The sequence below is a fragment of the Astatotilapia calliptera genome, chromosome 13 (genome assembly GCF_900246225.1).
Source record: "Astatotilapia calliptera chromosome 13, fAstCal1.2, whole genome shotgun sequence".
Taxonomy (NCBI): Eukaryota; Metazoa; Chordata; class Actinopteri; order Cichliformes; family Cichlidae; genus Astatotilapia; species Astatotilapia calliptera.
This window is the reverse complement of record NC_039314.1, coordinates 513162-535159: the sequence shown is the minus strand read 5'-3', so window position 1 is coordinate 535159 and position 21998 is coordinate 513162. Positions and strand designations below refer to the sequence as shown.

General features: G+C 40.6%; 1 protein-coding gene and 1 pseudogene across 1 annotated transcript in view; one reads left to right on the top strand and one right to left on the bottom strand.

Moving 5' to 3' along the window:
• Positions 1 to 21998, bottom strand: part of LOC113035143 (protein NLRC3-like) — a 312272-nt gene that overhangs the window by 98909 nt on the left and 191365 nt on the right. The gene's annotated exons all lie outside the window — the stretch shown is intronic.
• The window catches only part of LOC113035137 (NACHT, LRR and PYD domains-containing protein 12-like), a 257654-nt pseudogene that overhangs the window by 66120 nt on the left and 169536 nt on the right, over positions 1 to 21998 (top strand).

The window sequence follows — 21998 nt, the reverse complement described above, 5'->3', positions numbered from 1 at the left end:
GGCTGGGATTTAATCTAAAAGGAAAATACTGAAAAGAGCAACGGAGAAGAAACAGAGAAGAAACAGACTGTGTTTGCTGGGGATCACAAGACAACAAAGGACACTAAGAGAATATGGAACGCCAGGACTGCCATAATGAATTAATTAAATACACCATTAAATAATTAATTAAATGTGGCAATAATTAATTAAAATTGGAATTAATTAATTAAATAAATAGTTATGACACATGTAATTAATTAATTATTGACACATTTAATTAATTATTTATGTATTTCACATTTTAATTAATTATTGACACATTTAATTAATTAATTATTGACACATTTAATTAATTAATTATTGACACATTTAATTAATTATTTATGTATTTCACATTTTAATTAATTATTGACACATTTCATTAATTATTGACACATTTAATTAATTATTTAATGATATATTTATTTATTTCATTTTGGCAGTCCTGGCGCCTGGCTCTCATCATGAAATAATTTTATCTGTCAGCCTCACCCATCAAACTCAGGGGGCGGGGTTAACGCTGATCGAGTCAAAACCATTGCTTTGGCCTGGTGGCCATTGTTTCTAGCACACAACAACCGGCATGTGGAAGCTAACAGAACTGAACTTTGAAAAACCCTGTTTGTGTGTCACTAAATACCGTTTTAATGTTTTTTTAGCCGAGAATGTAGTGGTTTAATCTTCATGTGTCTGGTCGGTTTGTCAAGATACAGCCTCTTTGCAAAAGTGTTTCGATGATTTCGGAGATGTCTGCCCAGTCTCACGGCAAAGCGTGGGATAGACCCGCTCGCCTCGCAAGCAATCCCACCGACAAAGCGCAGGCCCCGGTACACAGCTGTAGTAACCCCCGCTGACTTCTTTTACTGAGGTTATATTTATCGGTGTTTTATTTCCTGAAGTTCTTATGTGTCCTACGTGTTTCAGTCGCCAATTCTGAATTATAACTAACATTAAAAACATGTTTAAGGAGGAGAGAGAGCAAATAAATCTGTTTGACATCTGATCTTTGGGTTTTTGTTCAGTAATCAGCGTGACCTGTGTATAAACACATAAAAGAGATAACGTTGGTGTTTCTGTCATGTAGTAACTGCTGGCTTTAACTGTACAAAGGTTGTTCGACACTATGAAACACATACAGACTTCATGATGTTCGGCTAATATTTTTATTGTGAATATTAATCATGCTGACCTCGCTCTGTACACCACGCAGCGAGGTCAGCATATCCACGATATCCTCAGCTCCATGAGTTAACACAAAGTTTCCCAGCTGACTATCTAACTGCCAACTATTCCAGAGACGTGAAAATATACAGCATAAAGAAAAGTGTAAGAGACTCAGCAGCAGATTAGAATAACAGTTATACATTTAATAAATCACCAAATGAATCCAAGAAACGAGCAAACCTGTTCCGACAATTTGAGTTTGTATTCCCTCAGCTGCAGACTCGCTGCTGTTTAAATGTTTGAAAAGGAAGATTAGATATAAAAAACGTCAAACATAGACTCAGTCTGCCTTCACATTTGATATGAGGCCAGCACGTATAGTGGCCTCAGCAGGCTATTACTGAAATACACGTGCTATATCATAAACTATGATATAAACAGGGAGGTCCTATTAACATGTTTAGTTTTAAAGGACACCTTCCTGCCTTTAGTCTCCTTCATGAGCAGTATTAGTTTTCTTCTAACATCCAGAAGTCTGCACAATGTGTTTCATAGTTTGTAACAAGCCTTTGACAGGTAAACATAACATGACCGAAAAAGAAAAAAAAAAAAAAAAAAGAAGAGAGAGTGTTGACATAAGAAGAGAAAATGCTCTCAATTATGGAGACAGGCAAATGGTTCATTTATGTTTGATGTGTGTTTATTCCTCCCTAAATATCGTCGGTGAAGTTCGCCATGCATGTCAGATTTTCCTGCGCATTTTTATACCTCTGCCAACAGAGAGAGAAAAAAAATCACATTCTAACAGACAGCTGGTGCTTAGAATACAGTTGAATAACTATTAAAAAACAGATGATATTTAGATGATAGTTCAGTCTAACACATGTGCCAGTGAACCATTAAACGTCTGTGAAACTATGCAGTTATGAAACTTAACTTTAACCTCAGCCAAACCGATTTGCTCAGTTGTTAGCAGAGCTAGTGAAATCTCTGAAAACATCTGAGCACTTTTGCAAACATGTTCTATGTTGACAACCTGACCAGACATACGTCGCGACATTCGCGGCTAAAACACTGTTAAAAGTGTAGCTGGTGACAGAAAAACGGGGTATTTTAAAACTACACCACCACCATTGCTGCTTGTGATTTGATCTGCATTCTGGGATAACTGGCTGCCCCAAGTCTACACAAGCAATCGATTTTCTAGGATCGACCTGTTTTGACTTACTTTGCACGGCAACCAATCAAATGTTAGAGAAGCTGCATGGGCAGCGTTAACCCCGCCCCCTGAGTTTGATGGGTGAGGCTGACAGATAAAATTATTTCATGACGAGAGCCAGGCGTCAGGACTGCCAAAATGAAATAAATAAATATATCATTAAATAATTAATTAAATGTGTCAATAATTAATTAAAATGTGAAATACATAAATAATTAATTAAATGTGTCAATAATTAATTAATTACATGTGTCAATAATTAATTAAAATGTGAAATACATAAATAATTAATTAAATGTGTCAATAATTAATTAATTACATGTGTCAATAACTATTTCTTTAATTAATTAATTCCAATTTTAATTAATTATTGCCACATTTAATTAATTATTTAATGGTGTATTTAATTAATTCATTATGGCAGTCCTGGCGTTCCATAAGAGAAGGGCACAGGGGCCAGTGGGAAGGTGAAGCCCAGACGAGTTCGACTGCGAGAATAGAGGGTACAATTGGGTTGAAATTGAAGCCGGAACTCAGGATGGTTTAGGGATGACCACGTCACAAACAAAGAGGTAAACAAAAAGAAGGTAAAATAAAGAGAGAAAATAACTGACAATTACATTAATGAATAGAAGACACACATACAGATATTACATAGATTTATTTTTAGGATAAAGGGGAGAGCTTATACGTAGAAATGACTTTTTATACATATTGCATTTTGTGCCTTTAAGGGAGTTGCGGCTCAATTCGTCTCTTGTGGGTCACGAGCCTTTGGCTAGCGCTATGATTAGCCAATCTACTGTGAGGATGATATGAGTTATTGAAGGATTGCACACGCTTACAGACATATAGAGTCCATAAACACACATGACAGTATTGATTCCAGGCAAAAGGCCTCAAATTAATTTAGCGTTTAACTGAACTTGAGCTGGCCCTGTAACAAGTGACAGAAAAGAGGAACTGAATAGGAGTTTCTTGCTTTAGAGAAGGACCAAAGGAAGGAAAGCATATATTTTGGTTAAGTCTGATAAACTAGAATGAGAAGGTATTGTTACATCAAAGGAGCAAGATGAAATAAAAAGGCTGTACCAAAAACAGGCTATAACATAGGAAATGTGAGTTTTAAAATGAAGTTAGTGTTAACACACAGGAGTTGTTTCAAGGCAGCGTTTAGCTGTGATAAAATGTATGCAGGAGTAATTGCTTATATGTTTAAACTTAATTGATTAAAGTGGTTGTTTTTTTGGATCTTTTAGTAGAATAGGCGCTTATAATGATTTTCTTGTGAAAGGAGATTCTAGGTCAGAGTGGAGGCCTTGCAGCAGCGAGAGTTCTGTGTACAGGATGTTGATGATTAGATAAGGCAAGCGACAGGAAACGCATGCAGGGACGTGAAAGCAGCGTTTTAAGAGTTTTAAAATGATGAGTAATGTTGAAGAATATATATAAATACAAGTCAATAAGTCAAGAAGATAATTAGGATCAGGCTTTTGATTAAAGAGTCCCAAAGATGATAAGTTAGGGAGGTGCAGGAAAAGGTGTTTGGTTTGCTTTACAGAAGATCTCGGCGACCACAGGGGGGTGAGGATCCTGGAGGCCCGAGGCATGATGGACCACAAGAGAGGGACGCAGAAAAAACCTAATCTTACGCATGGAGTGTTCTCGAGGGGGAGCTGGTGTTTATTACTGGACCACTTAGATGACATGAGGTTGTCTGATTTGCTGAGCCAGAGGACGGCTAGAGAGGGTCAGAGCGGGAGTGGTGACCCCGATGTCCATGATGCCATGGATGGACATGGAAGCAGCTGAGTGGGCCGAGGAGTGACCCAACACAATGTATTGTGACCTCTGGTGTTCCAGAGGTCGAGAGAGGGAGTATTGAGATTGGAGAGATATTTTGCTGCTATTGTTAAAGGCTCATGTTCTCACTTAGATCATCGATTTCTACTTACATTTCTTTCTGGGAAAAATGGGGATTACTTTGGAAACAGGAAGTATTTTCCCCAATAAGCAGCCCTGGATTAGTAAATCACTCCAACATGTTCTCAGGCAGAAGAAGCTGTCTTGTTATGAGGGAGAGAAGAAAAAGATTGAGGCACAGAAACTTGTTGAAAGAGAGATAAAGCAGCTAAAATCAGGTGTAAAAGTAAAGCAGAGGATGAGCTGAATAAAGGACACTCAAGGCTGGCTTGGAAAGGAATGAAGTCCATGGTGGGGATGCAGAACAAGGAGCAAAGATGAATGTGATGCTGAATCAGCAGAAGACTTGGACTCATTTGATTCCAGCTTTGATATCATTGATTTCAATGAAGAGCTTTGTGATTGTAGCAAAGGGCTGGTAGCTCTGAGAGTCCCACTGATGAGGTGTTTGTGTGGAAATCTCTTAGTGGGACCAAAGAGAGAAAAAGCCCTGGTCCTGATGCTGTGGGAGGGAAATGATTGAAGTGTGCTGTGAGGAACTGACTGGGAGATTTTCACACATTTTCCAGTCCTCCTTGGAACAACAGGAAGTTCCCAGCATATGGAAACAAAGGTTAAGTGTCCTATGGCACTCAGTGATGATGGTGCTGTGGCCCCACCACCTCCACCTCTTTGTAAAGGAACTAACTGTAATCTGAAGCTTCAAATGGAACTAAGACTTCCTCCACTAGGTGGCAGTGTCTGATGAGAAAGTGTTAGTGGAGCTGGCCTGGAGTCAGAAACAGGAAGATGCAGGATTTGGGCTGAAATGGGGAAAAGTGGTTCGCACTAGTGCCTTAAAGCAAGAAGGTTGTAGGTTGAAGCTTGTTGGCCTTTCTGTGGAGGTTGGATGTTCTCCCACAGTCCAATGAAATGCTGCTTAGGTTCATTGGTGCTTCTAAATTGGCTGTAGGTGTGGATGTGAGAGAGTGCTTCTCTGTCTCTCTCTGTTGGCCCTGTGATGGACTGCTCACCTGTGCAGGTGGACCACGCCTCTTGCCCTATGACAGCTAGGGCACAGGCTGCAGCCCTGTGAGCCTAAGCTGAATAAACAGTTAGCAAAAATGATCCATAGATGGCCTGAAATCCCCCAGTTAGCAGTTTGGTAGATAGCTATGACATGCTAATCCCATCCAGCAGCTGTATTCTACCTGTAAGCTGATCCCTGCTGAGCCAAAGCACTTTTTCATATACAAATTACAACCTTTAATAGAAACCTATTGGTCAGCATCTTATTAGCCTGCTGTTAGCTTCATTCCACAGAAAACTGAGAGAAACTAACAGAGTTGATAAAGAATAAAGAGAAATGTGCTGATTTAAAGCCTTTGAAGTGCTTCAGATGATCTCTGTCCACTTCTGTCCACTCATTCATTCATGTAAGCTTTCTAATGCAGCTTTGATCTTCACAGTCTGCTTCATGAAACTCATTCTAACCCTGAATGTCAGAGTGTTCCTCCTTCTCTTTCCCATCATTCATGCTGGCAGTGGAGGAGATTTGGATGTTGGACTGTGTTTTGGATGATGTGTGTATGTTTGTGTTGGACTGCTGTCTGTAAAGCAAACGCACATTTTGCTTTGGATTTCAGTGTCAGACAGACTTTAAGGTGGAATGAAGAGTTGGAGAGTTTCACAGTGAATTATCCAGTGGAGGATTTTTCTTCTTCTTTGAAGGTTTGAAATGTGAACATTGTTCTGCTGCAGTCAATGGACTAAACCAGAGAAGAAGAAAACAGACTTTACCATGAAGATCCTCAGTGTGGATCAGTATAATATCAGCCTGATGTCTGCAGTTTAGTGTCAGCACAACTTTCACATCATATTCATCTCAGCACAACTAAAACATGCTGACTGACCTCAGAGTTTCAAGTCCACATCCTGGACTCTCCAGGAAACCACACAGATGCTTCACTCCTGAATCCTGCAGCTTGTTGTTCCTGCTCAGGTCCAGCTCTCTCAGATGGGAGGGGTTGGACTTCAGTGCTGCTGCCAGATAATCACAGCTGATCTCTGACAAACCACAGTCGATCAATCTGTATAAAGAATGAAAGATGTAAGTTTATTAGACAAAGTGTGAGCTTGAAATCATTCAGTGTTTCATCATCTGTTCAGAGCTGAAGAAGGTTCAGAATGTAGAAGTTTAGAAAATGGAAACTCCAAACAGCTGACAGAGTTCATACGCCTTTGTCAGGGTCAAATTCAAGCAAGACCATGTGAAAATTAAAACACATCATCCTAGGTGAACTTAAACACCTTTGTTCCCCTTTTGTTAAGACATAGAAAAGTACACCACACAAAAATACTGCAAAAGGAAACGGTCGCCTTATATACATAGTGTATAAACTCAAAATGCACATTTCACTTCAAATTAAGATTAAGGCTTTGAACAGATCACATAGTTCAGTTCAACATATAAGACTTTAAGAATGCACAAGCATCTACTTAAAATCTATTTAATTTATCATCCATGATATTATTTTGTACAATTCCAATGTATTTTGTTCATCTCCCTTAAATAAACAGGCAGTCTTAAAGTATGAAATATTCATATACAAACACATATAAATGTGTGTACTGTCTCAGTGGCTGATAGTACCCCACAGGCCTCAGTGTGAGCTTGAAGACATTTATAATGTTTAAGTAGTTTAATGTGCAGGTGCTGACGATAAACACATTTTGAATGAAAGCCGGGGAACTTTGGTAGCACAGAAACAAGTGGCTATTCTTTGTGACTATATGGATCACTCACAATACCATTATTTCACACAAAGGCACCAAATTAATACTCAAAAAAGCTGCAGCAATACACACAAATATAAACAGTACTTGGTGACAACTTTGCTTTTAGCCTTTAACCCTTCTTGACTACTTTTGATGTGGCCTCTATATTTTACCTTTAAAAACAGTTTATCTTGCCAATCTGTTATTTTCTCATTTTGACCAACTGTATCAGCACAATTTATCTAAATTCAGACAAAATTTAAAATACAAGTAGAAAGTGATATTTTGACTGTAAAAACCACACACATGTTTAACGAATCATCTTCATAACTTGAAATGCAAATAGAGATTGTACATTTTTAAAAATACGCACACGTTTTGCAAACAACAAAGTTATATGGTACTATTTACCAAAAAATGCAGCCAAGGCTCAGACGTTTTTCATATAATCATTTCAAACTATTTACAGAACAATCAGGTGTCAAACAATAGTTTGTGTCACTCTAACACATATGAGAACAGCACAGGGATAAACCTGCAGGTCTGACAGCAGGTGTGTCACTCAGCGTTTACACTGCAATCTGCCTTTGTTGGCTTTAAGGCAGCAACTGTGACGATCACTAGTAGAACTGACACACAAAACAAAACAACAGCTACACACTAAATACACAAGACAACAAACTAACTTGAGACCAAACACGGTAAACGTCACAAATCTCTCACGTATCAAAACTCTCTCTCTCTTTCGCTCACTCGCTCTCTCTTGCCGGTCACTCCTAAAACTTCCCCCTTTTGCTAAACAACCAAATGTCATGTTTCCATATCATTTTTGATTGGTCGACATGGTACATTTTCCCACCTATAGGGCTTTGGAGCGTGATGTCACGGGAGATGGGCCATGCCCCCTTCCGCCATGACAGTAGGCCAGCCAAAGGATACCATTTCAGCTATGGATCGTACGTGTTGTGTTGTCGGTTGCAACGTTAGATCACACGATCGTGAAGGCAAGAAGCTGGATAACGGGCTCTCTTTTCATCGTTTTCCATCCTGGAGGCAACGTGAGGGATCCCATGTATCCGATATTACTAAACAAAGACGTCAGGCTTGGATTGCAGCGGTGAGACGAGCGGATATCGAGTTCTCTGCAATCCCCAGCTTTTTGTTGGTTTGCTCACGGCATTTTCTTTCCGGTGAGTTCTAAATTAATTCATATCACTCTTGAAAGGCTTTTAGTGTTATTTTCAACGTGCTGAGGTCATAGATAATGAGATAAAACATGCTAATGTGTGATGCTGCAGAACCACATCATGTCGACTGAGTAGCTTATGATTTGGCATTATTGCAGGCAAACCAGCATATGAAATGGATGTAACAAATCCAGACTGGGCACCAACACTGCACATGGGGCATGACGACATACCTGTATCAGACTCGGACCGGCACTCAAGGCGTACGCAACGGAAGCGAAAAAGAGCACCCATCGGAGGTAAACAACCCCCCCCCCCCCTCTAAAAACATACTAAATTGCTATCACTGTACACTAATCCGCACATAACTTCCAGATGAATCACACACCTGTCATTGGAATATTGGTGTACATTTACCTTATGTCTAATTTTATCTTACAGGCTTTCGTTATGCAGCTGCAGAGTCTGAAGGTGTGCCCCGTGCAGAAGTGATTGATGAAGATCTGACAGAAGACCAACAGCAAAATCACAATGTCATGGAGGCAGTGGACAGCAGTTGTGTTGGACAAGTGGAGGTTGAGGTACCAGCTGCAAATGTGGATATACTGAAGAAATGTAAACCTTTTAAAATGATGACAGATTACAAACTCTCAGCTGTGTCTGTAATCAAACCTCTGTAACTTTGCTTCACTTCAGCAGCATCAGCTCATGTTCACATGTTGATTCATGGTTTGCTTCAGTTTTTGATGGACTGCAGAATATTTTGAAGGTTATCTGCTATAAAAAGCCAGAACAGGAAAATCTGCTTCATGTGTTTCTGTTTGATCCTCAGTGACTTTGACACAAAGGCCTCTGCTGTGATGATCACACCTCTGATCAAGTCTCACAGTGTCAGCTTTGTTTTTATACATATGGATATGTGCTGATAAATGATCAGAGTTATAATATTTCCCACTGTCTGCTGTGTGCCGTGACCTTTGACCTGCTAAAGACAGTCAGCTGTGGATTATTCATTGTTGTGTCTGATACTTAGAACTGTGAGGAAGAACACTACACAGTTAATCAGGGTCCCCTCTCTCTGAATCAGGAAAGGTGGGCAGGCCGCGTGTGGGCCGCGGGCCATACGTTGAGTCTCACTGTTTGAAATGTGAACATTGTTCTGCTGCAGTCAATGGACTAAACCAGAGAAGAAGAAAACAGACTTTACCATGAAGATCCTCAGTGTGGATCAGTATAATATCAGCCTGATGTCTGCAGTTTAGTGTCAGCACAACTTTCACATCATATTCATCTCAGCACAACTAAAACATGCTGACTGACCCCAGAGTTTCAAGTCCACATCCTGGACTCTCCAGGAAACCACACAGATGCTTCACTCCTGAATCCTGCAGCTTGTTGTTCCAGCTCAGGTCCAGCTGTCTCAGATGGGAGGGGTTGGACTTCAGTGCTGCTGCCAGATAATCACAGCTGATCTCTGACAAACCACAGTCCCTCAATCTGTATAAAGAATGAAAGATGTAAGTTTATTAGACAAAGTGTGAGCTTGAAATCATTCAGTGTTTCATCATCTGTTCAGAGCTGAAGAAGGTTCAGAATGTAGAAGTTTAGAAAATGGAAACTCCAAACAGCTGACAGAGTTCATACGCCTTTGTCAGGGTCAAATTCAAGCAAGACCATGTGAAAATTAAAACACATCATCCTAGGTGAACTTAAACACCTTTGTTCCCCTTTTGTTAAGACATAGAAAAGTACACCACACAAAAATACTGCAAAAGGAAACGGTCGCCTTATATACATAGTGTATAAACTCAAAATGCACATTTCACTTCAAATTAAGATTAAGGCTTTGAACAGATCACATAGTTCAGTTCAACATATAAGACTTTAAGAATGCACAAGCATCTACTTAAAATCTATTTAATTTATCATCCATGATATTATTTTGTACAATTCCAATGTATTTTGTTCATCTCCCTTAAATAAACAGGCAGTCTTAAAGTATGAAATATTCATATACAAACACATATAAATGTGTGTACTGTCTCAGTGGCTGATAGTACCCCACAGGCCTCAGTGTGAGCTTGAAGACATTTATAATGTTTAAGTAGTTTAATGTGCAGGTGCTGACGATAAACACATTTTGAATGAAAGCCGGGGAACTTTGGTAGCACAGAAACAAGTGGCTATTCTTTGTGACTATATGGATCACTCACAATACCATTATTTCACACAAAGGCACCAAATTAATACTCAAAAAAGCTGCAGCAATACACACAAATATAAACAGTACTTGGTGACAACTTTGCTTTTAGCCTTTAACCCTTCTTGACTACTTTTGATGTGGCCTCTATATTTTACCTTTAAAAACAGTTTATCTTGCCAATCTGTTATTTTCTCATTTTGACCAACTGTATCAGCACAATTTATCTAAATTCAGACAAAATTTAAAATACAAGTAGAAAGTGATATTTTGACTGTAAAAACCACACACATGTTTAACGAATCATCTTCATAACTTGAAATGCAAATAGAGATTGTACATTTTTAAAAATACGCACACGTTTTGCAAACAACAAAGTTATATGGTACTATTTACCAAAAAATGCAGCCAAGGCTCAGACGTTTTTCATATAATCATTTCAAACTATTTACAGAACAATCAGGTGTCAAACAATAGTTTGTGTCACTCTAACACATATGAGAACAGCACAGGGATAAACCTGCAGGTCTGACAGCAGGTGTGTCACTCAGCGTTTACACTGCAATCTGCCTTTGTTGGCTTTAAGGCAGCAACTGTGACGATCACTAGTAGAACTGACACACAAAACAAAACAACAGCTACACACTAAATACACAAGACAACAAACTAACTTGAGACCAAACACGGTAAACGTCACAAATCTCTCACGTATCAAAACTCTCTCTCTCTTTCGCTCACTCGCTCTCTCTTGCCGGTCACTCCTAAAACTTCCCCCTTTTGCTAAACAACCAAATGTCATGTTTCCATATCATTTTTGATTGGTCGACATGGTACATTTTCCCACCTATAGGGCTTTGGAGCGTGATGTCACGGGAGATGGGCCACGCCCCCTTCCGCCATGACAGTAGGCCAGCCAAAGGATACCATTTCAGCTATGGATCGTACGTGTTGTGTTGTCGGTTGCAACGTTAGATCACACGATCGTGAAGGCAAGAAGCTGGATAACGGGCTCTCTTTTCATCGTTTTCCATCCTGGAGGCAACGTGAGGGATCCCATGTATCCGATATTACTAAACAAAGACGTCAGGCTTGGATTGCAGCGGTGAGACGAGCGGATATCGAGTTCTCTGCAATCCCCAGCTTTTTGTTGGTTTGCTCACGGCATTTTCTTTCCGGTGAGTTCTAAATTAATTCATATCACTCTTGAAAGGCTTTTAGTGTTATTTTCAACGTGCTGAGGTCATAGATAATGAGATAAAACATGCTAATGTGTGATGCTGCAGAACCACATCATGTCGACTGAGTAGCTTATGATTTGGCATTATTGCAGGCAAACCAGCATATGAAATGGATGTAACAAATCCAGACTGGGCACCAACACTGCACATGGGGCATGACGACATACCTGTATCAGACTCGGACCGGCACTCAAGGCGTACGCAACGGAAGCGAAAAAGAGCACCCATCGGAGGTAAACAACCCCCCCCCCCCTCTAAAAACATACTAAATTGCTATCACTGTACACTAATCCGCACATAACTTCCAGATGAATCACACACCTGTCATTGGAATATTGGTGTACATTTACCTTATGTCTAATTTTATCTTACAGGCTTTCGTTATGCAGCTGCAGAGTCTGAAGGTGTGCCCCGTGCAGAAGTGATTGATGAAGATCTGACAGAAGACCAACAGCAAAATCACAATGTCATGGAGGCAGTGGACAGCAGTTGTGTTGGACAAGTGGAGGTTGAGGTAGCAGCTGCAAATGTGGATATACTGAAGAAATGTAAACCTTTTAAAATGATGACAGATTACAAACTCTCAGCTGTGTCTGTAATCAAACCTCTGTAACTTTGCTTCACTTCAGCAGCATCAGCTCATGTTCACATGTTGATTCATGGTTTGCTTCAGTTTTTGATGGACTGCAGAATATTTTGAAGGTTATCTGCTATAAAAAGCCAGAACAGGAAAATCTGCTTCATGTGTTTCTGTTTGATCCTCAGTGACTTTGACACAAAGGCCTCTGCTGTGATGATCACACCTCTGATCAAGTCTCACAGTGTCAGCTTTGTTTTTATACATATGGATATGTGCTGATAAATGATCAGAGTTATAATATTTCCCACTGCCTGCTGTGTGCCGTGACCTTTGACCTGCTAAAGACAGTCAGCTGTGGATTATTCATTGTTGTGTCTGATACTTAGAACTGTGAGGAAGAACACTACACAGTTAATCAGGGTCCCCTCTCTCTGAATCAGGAAAGGTGGGCAGGCCGCGTGTGGGCCGCGGGCCATACGTTGAGTCTCACTGTTTGAAATGTGAACATTGTTCTGCTGCAGTCAATGGACTAAACCAGAGAAGAAGAAAACAGACTTTACCATGAAGATCCTCAGTGTGGATCAGTATAATATCAGCCTGATGTCTGCAGTTTAGTGTCAGCACAACTTTCACATCATATTCATCTCAGCACAACTAAAACATGCTGACTGACCTCAGAGTTTCAAGTCCACATCCTGGACTCTCCAGGAAACCACACAGATGCTTCACTCCTGAATCCTGCAGCTTGTTGTTGCAGCTCAGGTCCAGCTGTCTCAGATGGGAGGGGTTGGACTTCAGTGCTGCTGCCAGATAATCACAGCTGATCTCTGACAAACCACAGCCCTCAATCTGTATAAAGAATGAAAGATGTAAGTTTATTAGACAAAGTGTGAGCTTGAAATCATTCAGTGTTTCATCATCTGTTCAGAGCTGAAGAAGGTTCAGAATGTAGAAGTTTAGAAAATGGAAACTCCAAACAGCTGACAGAGTTCATACGCCTTTGTCAGGGTCAAATTCAAGCAAGACCATGTGAAAATTAAAACACATCATCCTAGGTGAACTTAAACACCTTTGTTCCCCTTTTGTTAAGACATAGAAAAGTACACCACACAAAAATACTGCAAAAGGAAACGGTCGCCTTATATACATAGTGTATAAACTCAAAATGCACATTTCACTTCAAATTAAGATTAAGGCTTTGAACAGATCACATAGTTCAGTTCAACATATAAGACTTTAAGAATGCACAAGCATCTACTTAAAATCTATTTAATTTATCATCCATGATATTATTTTGTACAATTCCAATGTATTTTGTTCATCTCCCTTAAATAAACAGGCAGTCTTAAAGTATGAAATATTCATATACAAACACATATAAATGTGTGTACTGTCTCAGTGGCTGATAGTACCCCACAGGCCTCAGTGTGAGCTTGAAGACATTTATAATGTTTAAGTAGTTTAATGTGCAGGTGCTGACGATAAACACATTTTGAATGAAAGCCGGGGAACTTTGGTAGCACAGAAACAAGTGGCTATTCTTTGTGACTATATGGATCACTCACAATACCATTATTTCACACAAAGGCACCAAATTAATACTCAAAAAAGCTGCAGCAATACACACAAATATAAACAGTACTTGGTGACAACTTTGCTTTTAGCCTTTAACCCTTCTTGACTACTTTTGATGTGGCCTCTATATTTTACCTTTAAAAACAGTTTATCTTGCCAATCTGTTATTTTCTCATTTTGACCAACTGTATCAGCACAATTTATCTAAATTCAGACAAAATTTAAAATACAAGTAGAAAGTGATATTTTGACTGTAAAAACCACACACATGTTTAACGAATCATCTTCATAACTTGAAATGCAAATAGAGATTGTACATTTTTAAAAATACGCACACGTTTTGCAAACAACAAAGTTATATGGTACTATTTACCAAAAAATGCAGCCAAGGCTCAGACGTTTTTCATATAATCATTTCAAACTATTTACAGAACAATCAGGTGTCAAACAATAGTTTGTGTCACTCTAACACATATGAGAACAGCACAGGGATAAACCTGCAGGTCTGACAGCAGGTGTGTCACTCAGCGTTTACACTGCAATCTGCCTTTGTTGGCTTTAAGGCAGCAACTGTGACGATCACTAGTAGAACTGACACACAAAACAAAACAACAGCTACACACTAAATACACAAGACAACAAACTAACTTGAGACCAAACACGGTAAACGTCACAAATCTCTCACGTATCAAAACTCTCTCTCTCTTTCGCTCACTCGCTCTCTCTTGCCGGTCACTCCTAAAACTTCCCCCTTTTGCTAAACAACCAAATGTCATGTTTCCATATCATTTTTGATTGGTCGACATGGTACATTTTCCCACCTATAGGGCTTTGGAGCGTGATGTCACGGGAGATGGGCCATGCCCCCTTCCGCCATGACAGTAGGCCAGCCAAAGGATACCATTTCAGCTATGGATCGTACGTGTTGTGTTGTCGGTTGCAACGTTAGATCACACGATCGTGAAGGCAAGAAGCTGGATAACGGGCTCTCTTTTCATCGTTTTCCATCCTGGAGGCAACGTGAGGGATCCCATGTATCCGATATTACTAAACAAAGACGTCAGGCTTGGATTGCAGCGGTGAGACGAGCGGATATCGAGTTCTCTGCAATCCCCAGCTTTTTGTTGGTTTGCTCACGGCATTTTCTTTCCGGTGAGTTCTAAATTAATTCATATCACTCTTGAAAGGCTTTTAGTGTTATTTTCAACGTGCTGAGGTCATAGATAATGAGATAAAACATGCTAATGTGTGATGCTGCAGAACCACATCATGTCGACTGAGTAGCTTATGATTTGGCATTATTGCAGGCAAACCAGCATATGAAATGGATGTAACAAATCCAGACTGGGCACCAACACTGCACATGGGGCATGACGACATACCTGTATCAGACTCGGACCGGCACTCAAGGCGTACGCAACGGAAGCGAAAAAGAGCACCCATCGGAGGTAAACAACCCCCCCCCCCTCTAAAAACATACTAAATTGCTATCACTGTACACTAATCCGCACATAACTTCCAGATGAATCACACACCTGTCATTGGAATATTGGTGTACATTTACCTTATGTCTAATTTTATCTTACAGGCTTTCGTTATGCAGCTGCAGAGTCTGAAGGTGTGCCCCGTGCAGAAGTGATTGATGAAGATCTGACAGAAGACCAACAGCAAAATCACAATGTCATGGAGGCAGTGGACAGCAGTTGTGTTGGACAAGTGGAGGTTGAGGTACCAGCTGCAAATGTGGATATACTGAAGAAATGTAAACCTTTTAAAATGATGACAGATTACAAACTCTCAGCTGTGTCTGTAATCAAACCTCTGTAACTTTGCTTCACTTCAGCAGCATCAGCTCATGTTCACATGTTGATTCATGGTTTGCTTCAGTTTTTGATGGACTGCAGAATATTTTGAAGGTTATCTGCTATAAAAAGCCAGAACAGGAAAATCTGCTTCATGTGTTTCTGTTTGATCCTCAGTGACTTTGACACAAAGGCCTCTGCTGTGATGATCACACCTCTGATCAAGTCTCACAGTGTCAGCTTTGTTTTTATACATATGGATATGTGCTGATAAATGATCAGAGTTATAATATTTCCCACTGTCTGCTGTGTGCCGTGACCTTTGACCTGCTAAAGACAGTCAGCTGTGGATTATTCATTGTTGTGTCTGATACTTAGAACTGTGAGGAAGAACACTACACAGTTAATCAGGGTCCCCTCTCTCTGAATAAGGAAAGGTGGGCAGGCCGCGTGTGGGCCGCGGGCCATACGTTGAGTCTCACTGTTTGAAATGTGAACATTGTTCTGCTGCAGTCAATGGACTAAACCAGAGAAGAAGAAAACAGACTTTACCATGAAGATCCTCAGTGTGGATCAGTATAATATCAGCCTGATGTCTGCAGTTTAGTGTCAGCACAACTTTCACATCATATTCATCTCAGCACAACTAAAACATGCTGACTGACCTCAGAGTTTCAAGTCCACATCCTGGACTCTCCAGGAAACCACACAGATGCTTCACTCCTGAATCCTGCAGCTTGTAGTTGCAGCTCAGGTCCAGCTCTCTCAGATGGGAGGGGTTGGACTTCAGTGCTGCTGCCAGATAATCACAGCTGATCTCTGACAAACCACAGAGACTCAATCTGTATAAAGAATGAAAGATGTAAGTTTATTAGACAAAGTGTGAGCTTGAAATCATTCAGTGTTTCATCATCTGTTCAGAGCTGAAGAAGGTTCAGAATGTAGAAGTTTAGAAAATGGAAACTCCAAACAGCTGAAGCCAACAGGAAGCAGCTTCAAACAAACACAACAAGAGAAAAAACTCTGAATGTTTCACATTAAAGTCGTACATTTATCATAAAAACAGGACAAAGACTTGAAAAAGTCGTGTTTTTCCTTCCAGGAACCACAAGGCTTCACTTTTAAAGGTGAAGTGTGAAAGAAATGGACATATTTGAAGTCCAACACCTTTTTCCAGTCACATTATTAAAGCAGACAAACTACAAGCTCATTTTCATTCCAACAAGTCATCTTCTGACCTGGACTAACAACACTGGTCTCTATGTGCAGCTGGCTGTGAGACCAGTGCTCAGGGAGCGTCTACAAAGTGCAACACTGAAAGAACATCACACACTAGCTTTGTCCCAAAACGTCGGCTGCATCCTTCGGAGGACCCGGTATTCGCGGTCTACGTGGGCCGGGTCCTTCAAAGACCGAAAAGGCTGGAAGTGCGAGGCTGTGAAATGGGACGGTCTAGCCTTCAGATTTGCGTCACCGCTGTCTTTGTGGAGTTTAATAAACTCGGCCGTCTGCTCCTTGCTATCTAAAATATAACAGGACACTGGCGTAAATTCTCGACCGTCTCACACTTCTGTTTAATCAGTTTCCTGTTTAACGTTTATTCAGCTGTGTGAAAATCCCGGAGGAACTTTGATCTCAGCCAAACCGATTTACTCTGGAACAAATAAAACAGAAAAAAGGCAAACAATTACATTTTTAAGTTATCCGAGTGACTTATATATCATGTTTAACCTGAGTAGCCAAAGAGCGGGGTCTGAAAACGATGAAGCCGGGCGTCCGCTGCTCTCGCTGGCTGGAGTGACCATTGAACCCCCCGGCTTGCTAGCGAGCGGGTGGGTAACAGACGTCTCCGAAAACGTCGGCACACTTTTGCAAATATGTGATGTCTTGATAAACCAAGCAGATATTTGAAGTTTACACAGCTACTTTCTCGCCTGAAAATATGTTAAAAGTTTATTTTCTGACCCAGAAAGATTAATAAGAGTAATTTGAAAACTTAGTAGCTGCCGCCATTGTTGGCAGCTGAAATTTGGCTGGGCCGCGCTATGAATTCTGGGATATGGTGGGCCACGAAGGACACACCCGACGAATCCTTCAAATTCGGGGAAATGAAGGACGCATTTGTCGGGCACATTTGAAGGAGTCGACAAATACGGACAGCCTTCATCGCCTGGCTGTGACGTAATCGGCCTTCAAATGCAGCCTCTGGAGGATGCAGCCGACGTTTTGGGACACAGCTACTAATTTGCTTCCATCATCCAACCTGAAGAGGAAACAGAGACGGCTCCCCTTCAAAGTAAAAGCTGCTCCTTTTGGACACAGTATCAAAGAAAGTCTACAGTATAACATAGAAAAGACAGAACAAAGTTTTGGTTGTTGTTAAATTGTGCAGAAATGAAACTACACTAAGCTCAATTATGTGACAGACATTTCATCCCATGTCAGTTTGGCCTCATCCTGGGCCGGATTATCCAGCACACACTCTGACCACAGGCCCAGGGGCCACGCACAGCTGGGCTCCATCCAAGAGACAGCAAACAAACCAACACAATAATAAAAAGCACCATGTGATTGTTGGGTCTAAACTCAGACCCCGCTGTATCCAGGACTTATTCCCATGAAAGAAAAACAAGGCAACAGTGTTCGATCGATTTCTTGCGCAAGGGAGGCCCTTCCATCTGTGACCAGCACGTCGAAATGACCACAATGGTGGCCTCCTCTCGCTGCCTTTTATTGACAAACTTCAAACAATAGTTTACAAAACACCTCCCCCTGCAACCCCGTTTGGTTACATAGACAAGGACTGTATGTAAATGTATACACTGAGTGTGTGTGTGTGTGTGTGTGTGTTATGTGAGAATGTGTGTGTGTGTGTGTGTGTGTGTGTGTGTGTGTGTGTGTGTGTGTGTCAGACCTCCTGCTGACCAAAGGGTCGTAAACCCAGGAAGTGTCACGTAAACCCAGGAAGTTTACATCAAAAGAAACAGATCTTTCAGATAGGATGTATCTACAATAAAACCTCCCCCAGCACAGAGTGGTTGGAGAGGTGGCCAGGATCAAAGGAATGGCTTTGATCCTACTGCTTGAACTAAGACTGTACAAATTTAAGAAACACAATGGCAACATTCAACAATTAGACTTAACAGTGATCTTCTTACATCTTCAAGACAAACATAGTAAAAACATGAGCATATTTGTTTCCTGATAAAATGATGTGACAGGTAGAACAGAGTAAAGTGGTGGTGTTACTGTTAAGTCTAATTGTTGAATGTTGCCATTGTGTTTCTTAAATTTGTACAGTCTTAGTTCAAGCAGTAGGATCAAAGCCATTCCTTTGATCCTGGCCACCTCTCCAACCACTCTGTGCTGGGGGAGGTTTTATTGTAGATACATCCTATCTGGAAGATCTGTTTCTTTTGATGTAAACTTCCTGGGTTTATGACCCTTTGGTCAGCAGGAGGTAACACACACACACACACACACACACACACACACACACACACACACACACACACACACATAACACACACACACACACTTACATACAGTTAGGGTTGCCAACTCCCTGAAAAATAAATAAGGGACACCTCGTGGCCAGGGCCGGGCGACCCAGTTGTCTTCACCCTTCCCAGTGTGGTGAATTTTCTAGCTCTTTTTTTGTGTGTGAAATTTTTTTTTTAACCATTTGACTTGAAGTTGATTTAAGTAGATGCATATTCTATTCTTTGTGATATGAACACATGTAAAACAAATGATCATTTAGCCATTTATTTTTAGCTCAAAACGACAACATTAACACGGTAAAACAGGTCTCTTTCTTAAACAGAAGCCTGTCATGCTTAACTTTTGAGAATATAAGTAAATCTTTCTTTAAAAGCACTCTGTCCTGCTTAACTTAAAATAATAGAAAACAATAGAAAGAAAAATATTCTTGTAACAGTGCACATTTAGTGCATTTAGTACAATTGGCTTCAGCTGAGGTATTATTTCAGCTTTTCTAATGGTAATCAGCTTAATGATGTTTCTCTACCACAGGATTACTGAGATTTTGTGTGAAGAGAACTGTAGTTACAGGCTATATGTTGATGATGAAATTACACTGTGTTTTTGAGAGAATGTTACAGGGAAGAAATGAATGCAGTGTGAGACATACTGTGATGAGACCATTGTTACTTTTTCCACAGCGAGTGTTAACTTTATGACTTTTCACAGCTCCTCTGGAATCTGGATGGCCGACACCTGACAACCGGGATGAACCTTGTGTTTGGCTAATGTTGTTTTTCTTTAAGAGTGCTTGTAAAGGATTCAGCACAGACAGACGAGTGACAATTGAACAGATGTGCAGTGGTTACAGAATAGTTACATCGGGGCCCATTATCTGACCACACTGTTGGGCTCATGGTGAGTAACAAACTTAAGGGACGTCACTGATTACAATGTGGAATGACGGTGAGATGTTAAATAATTTGGAACAAATTATGGGGAAAAGTAGGAGTTTAATGAGTTTAGAATAAACCTGCAATGATACTTGTCTCTGTGATGCTGAATACTTTATTACTCTTATGATCTATAGTTGGTTGCAAATGTGAAGTTGTTTTAATTTTAAGACTTTGTCTTCTAGGATACAGGAGCTGGGAGCTAAACAAGCTGAACATTTCAATGCTGACTAATGTTTTTACACAGGGTTACAGCTTGGAGTGAAGCTGCTCCAAGGGACAAACCTTGGAGATTGTTTTAGGGAGACTGTGCAACACTCTTGTACATGTCTCATTGGGGAGTTGACACATGGCGAAAGCCGTGTGGCGAGAGGAGTGTCATTTTTTAATTTGTAGATATCGTGAGGTGCCATGACGAGAAGGAGTGACTGAGAGGATCGTCCACAAGATGGAAGCTGAGGCCAGGAGAGAGTTTTCAGGAGGATCGGAGATCACCTTCAGCACAGAGAGCTGTGTTACTGGTCTTCCAAAGGATCGTCACGAGGAGACTTTGCACAGCAAATCTTAAATAAGATGAAAGAGTTTCGACGTTGACGTTAAGGAAGACAACTAAGCTGTTTGCGTGTCGAGGAGCCTGTGCCATCACCAGGGAAGTCTCAAATGTCCCAGGAATGGGTGGACCAAAGACCAGCTTTCCAGAGTCATTATTTTGTTTTAGGAGTTTTATTTTTCATTTTGTTAGACATGGCACAGTTGAAAGTAAAAGAAGACCACTCTAATTTGTCATGTGTTGTCATATTTTGATATATTTGATTACTTTTCATTGGTTATATTATATCGGGTAAAAATCACCCGGCATTAGTGATCGTGTTACTATTTATAGCGATAGTGTTCTAGGGTTAAATCTTCAGCAGCGTTGGAAAATGGAACCTGAGGGAGCGTGCCAAGCTCCAGAAAGTGACAGCGCAGAGGAGGTCCAGCGATGGACTTGTGGTTCTGTGAACAGCACAAATGCCAGGTGACTGTAAAATAACTAACAGCACTTTTTCCACAAGTGAAGCCAGTAACTTACTATCCTAAAAGATTAGCTCTAGTTGCTCGTGCTTTACCTCCATGCGTGAGATCAGTATGTGCAGCAGTTTAAGCTGTACAATGTTTCAATAGTTTATTTCACCTTTTGACATTGTTAGTTCCACACGAGGTAGATGTCTACTACTGCAGACTAAACTTACATTTCTGACACCTACAAGACACTTGTCTTTAATGTTACTCTCACAACCACACATATTACCATAAAGTGGTGCACAATTCTGAATCTGTCCAACCCTTTTTGCCAACGGAGGAGGGCACTTCTCATGAGTGTAGAGAGCGCGAGGAGAAGAAGTGTAAGCTGAGGGATGACTTAATAGATGTGCCACTCGTTGAGGGAAAGGTTTGGTTTGCTGATGGTTTGAGTTTTACAACAGCAGAGGGACAGACTAGAACACGTTTTACTGTAGCAGACAGTGAGAGAGAGTTATCTATGTAGGACAACTAGCATGTTTCATATTTGCTTGAGCAGCAGAGATGCTAGCTTTAACGGAAGTGTGTAAAGCTGTAGAGAGACAATATACACTGATAGGCAGTATACATTTGCTACTGTACATTTCTTTGTAGTGCAGTGAGTGAGACGAGGTGTGACAACCTCTACAGGGAAACCTGCAGGACACACCAAACTCTTGCAAAATCTGCTGGAGGCAGTGTTATTAACCAGTGGAATTGCCGTTTGTAAATGTGCAGCACACATGTGAGGGAAAGATCCAGTTGCATTAGGGAAAGTTTTTGCAGATAAGATCACAAAAGAAGCAGCTGTAGTTAAACATGGTGTTAACCTTTTATCAGTACAGCATCAGCAGA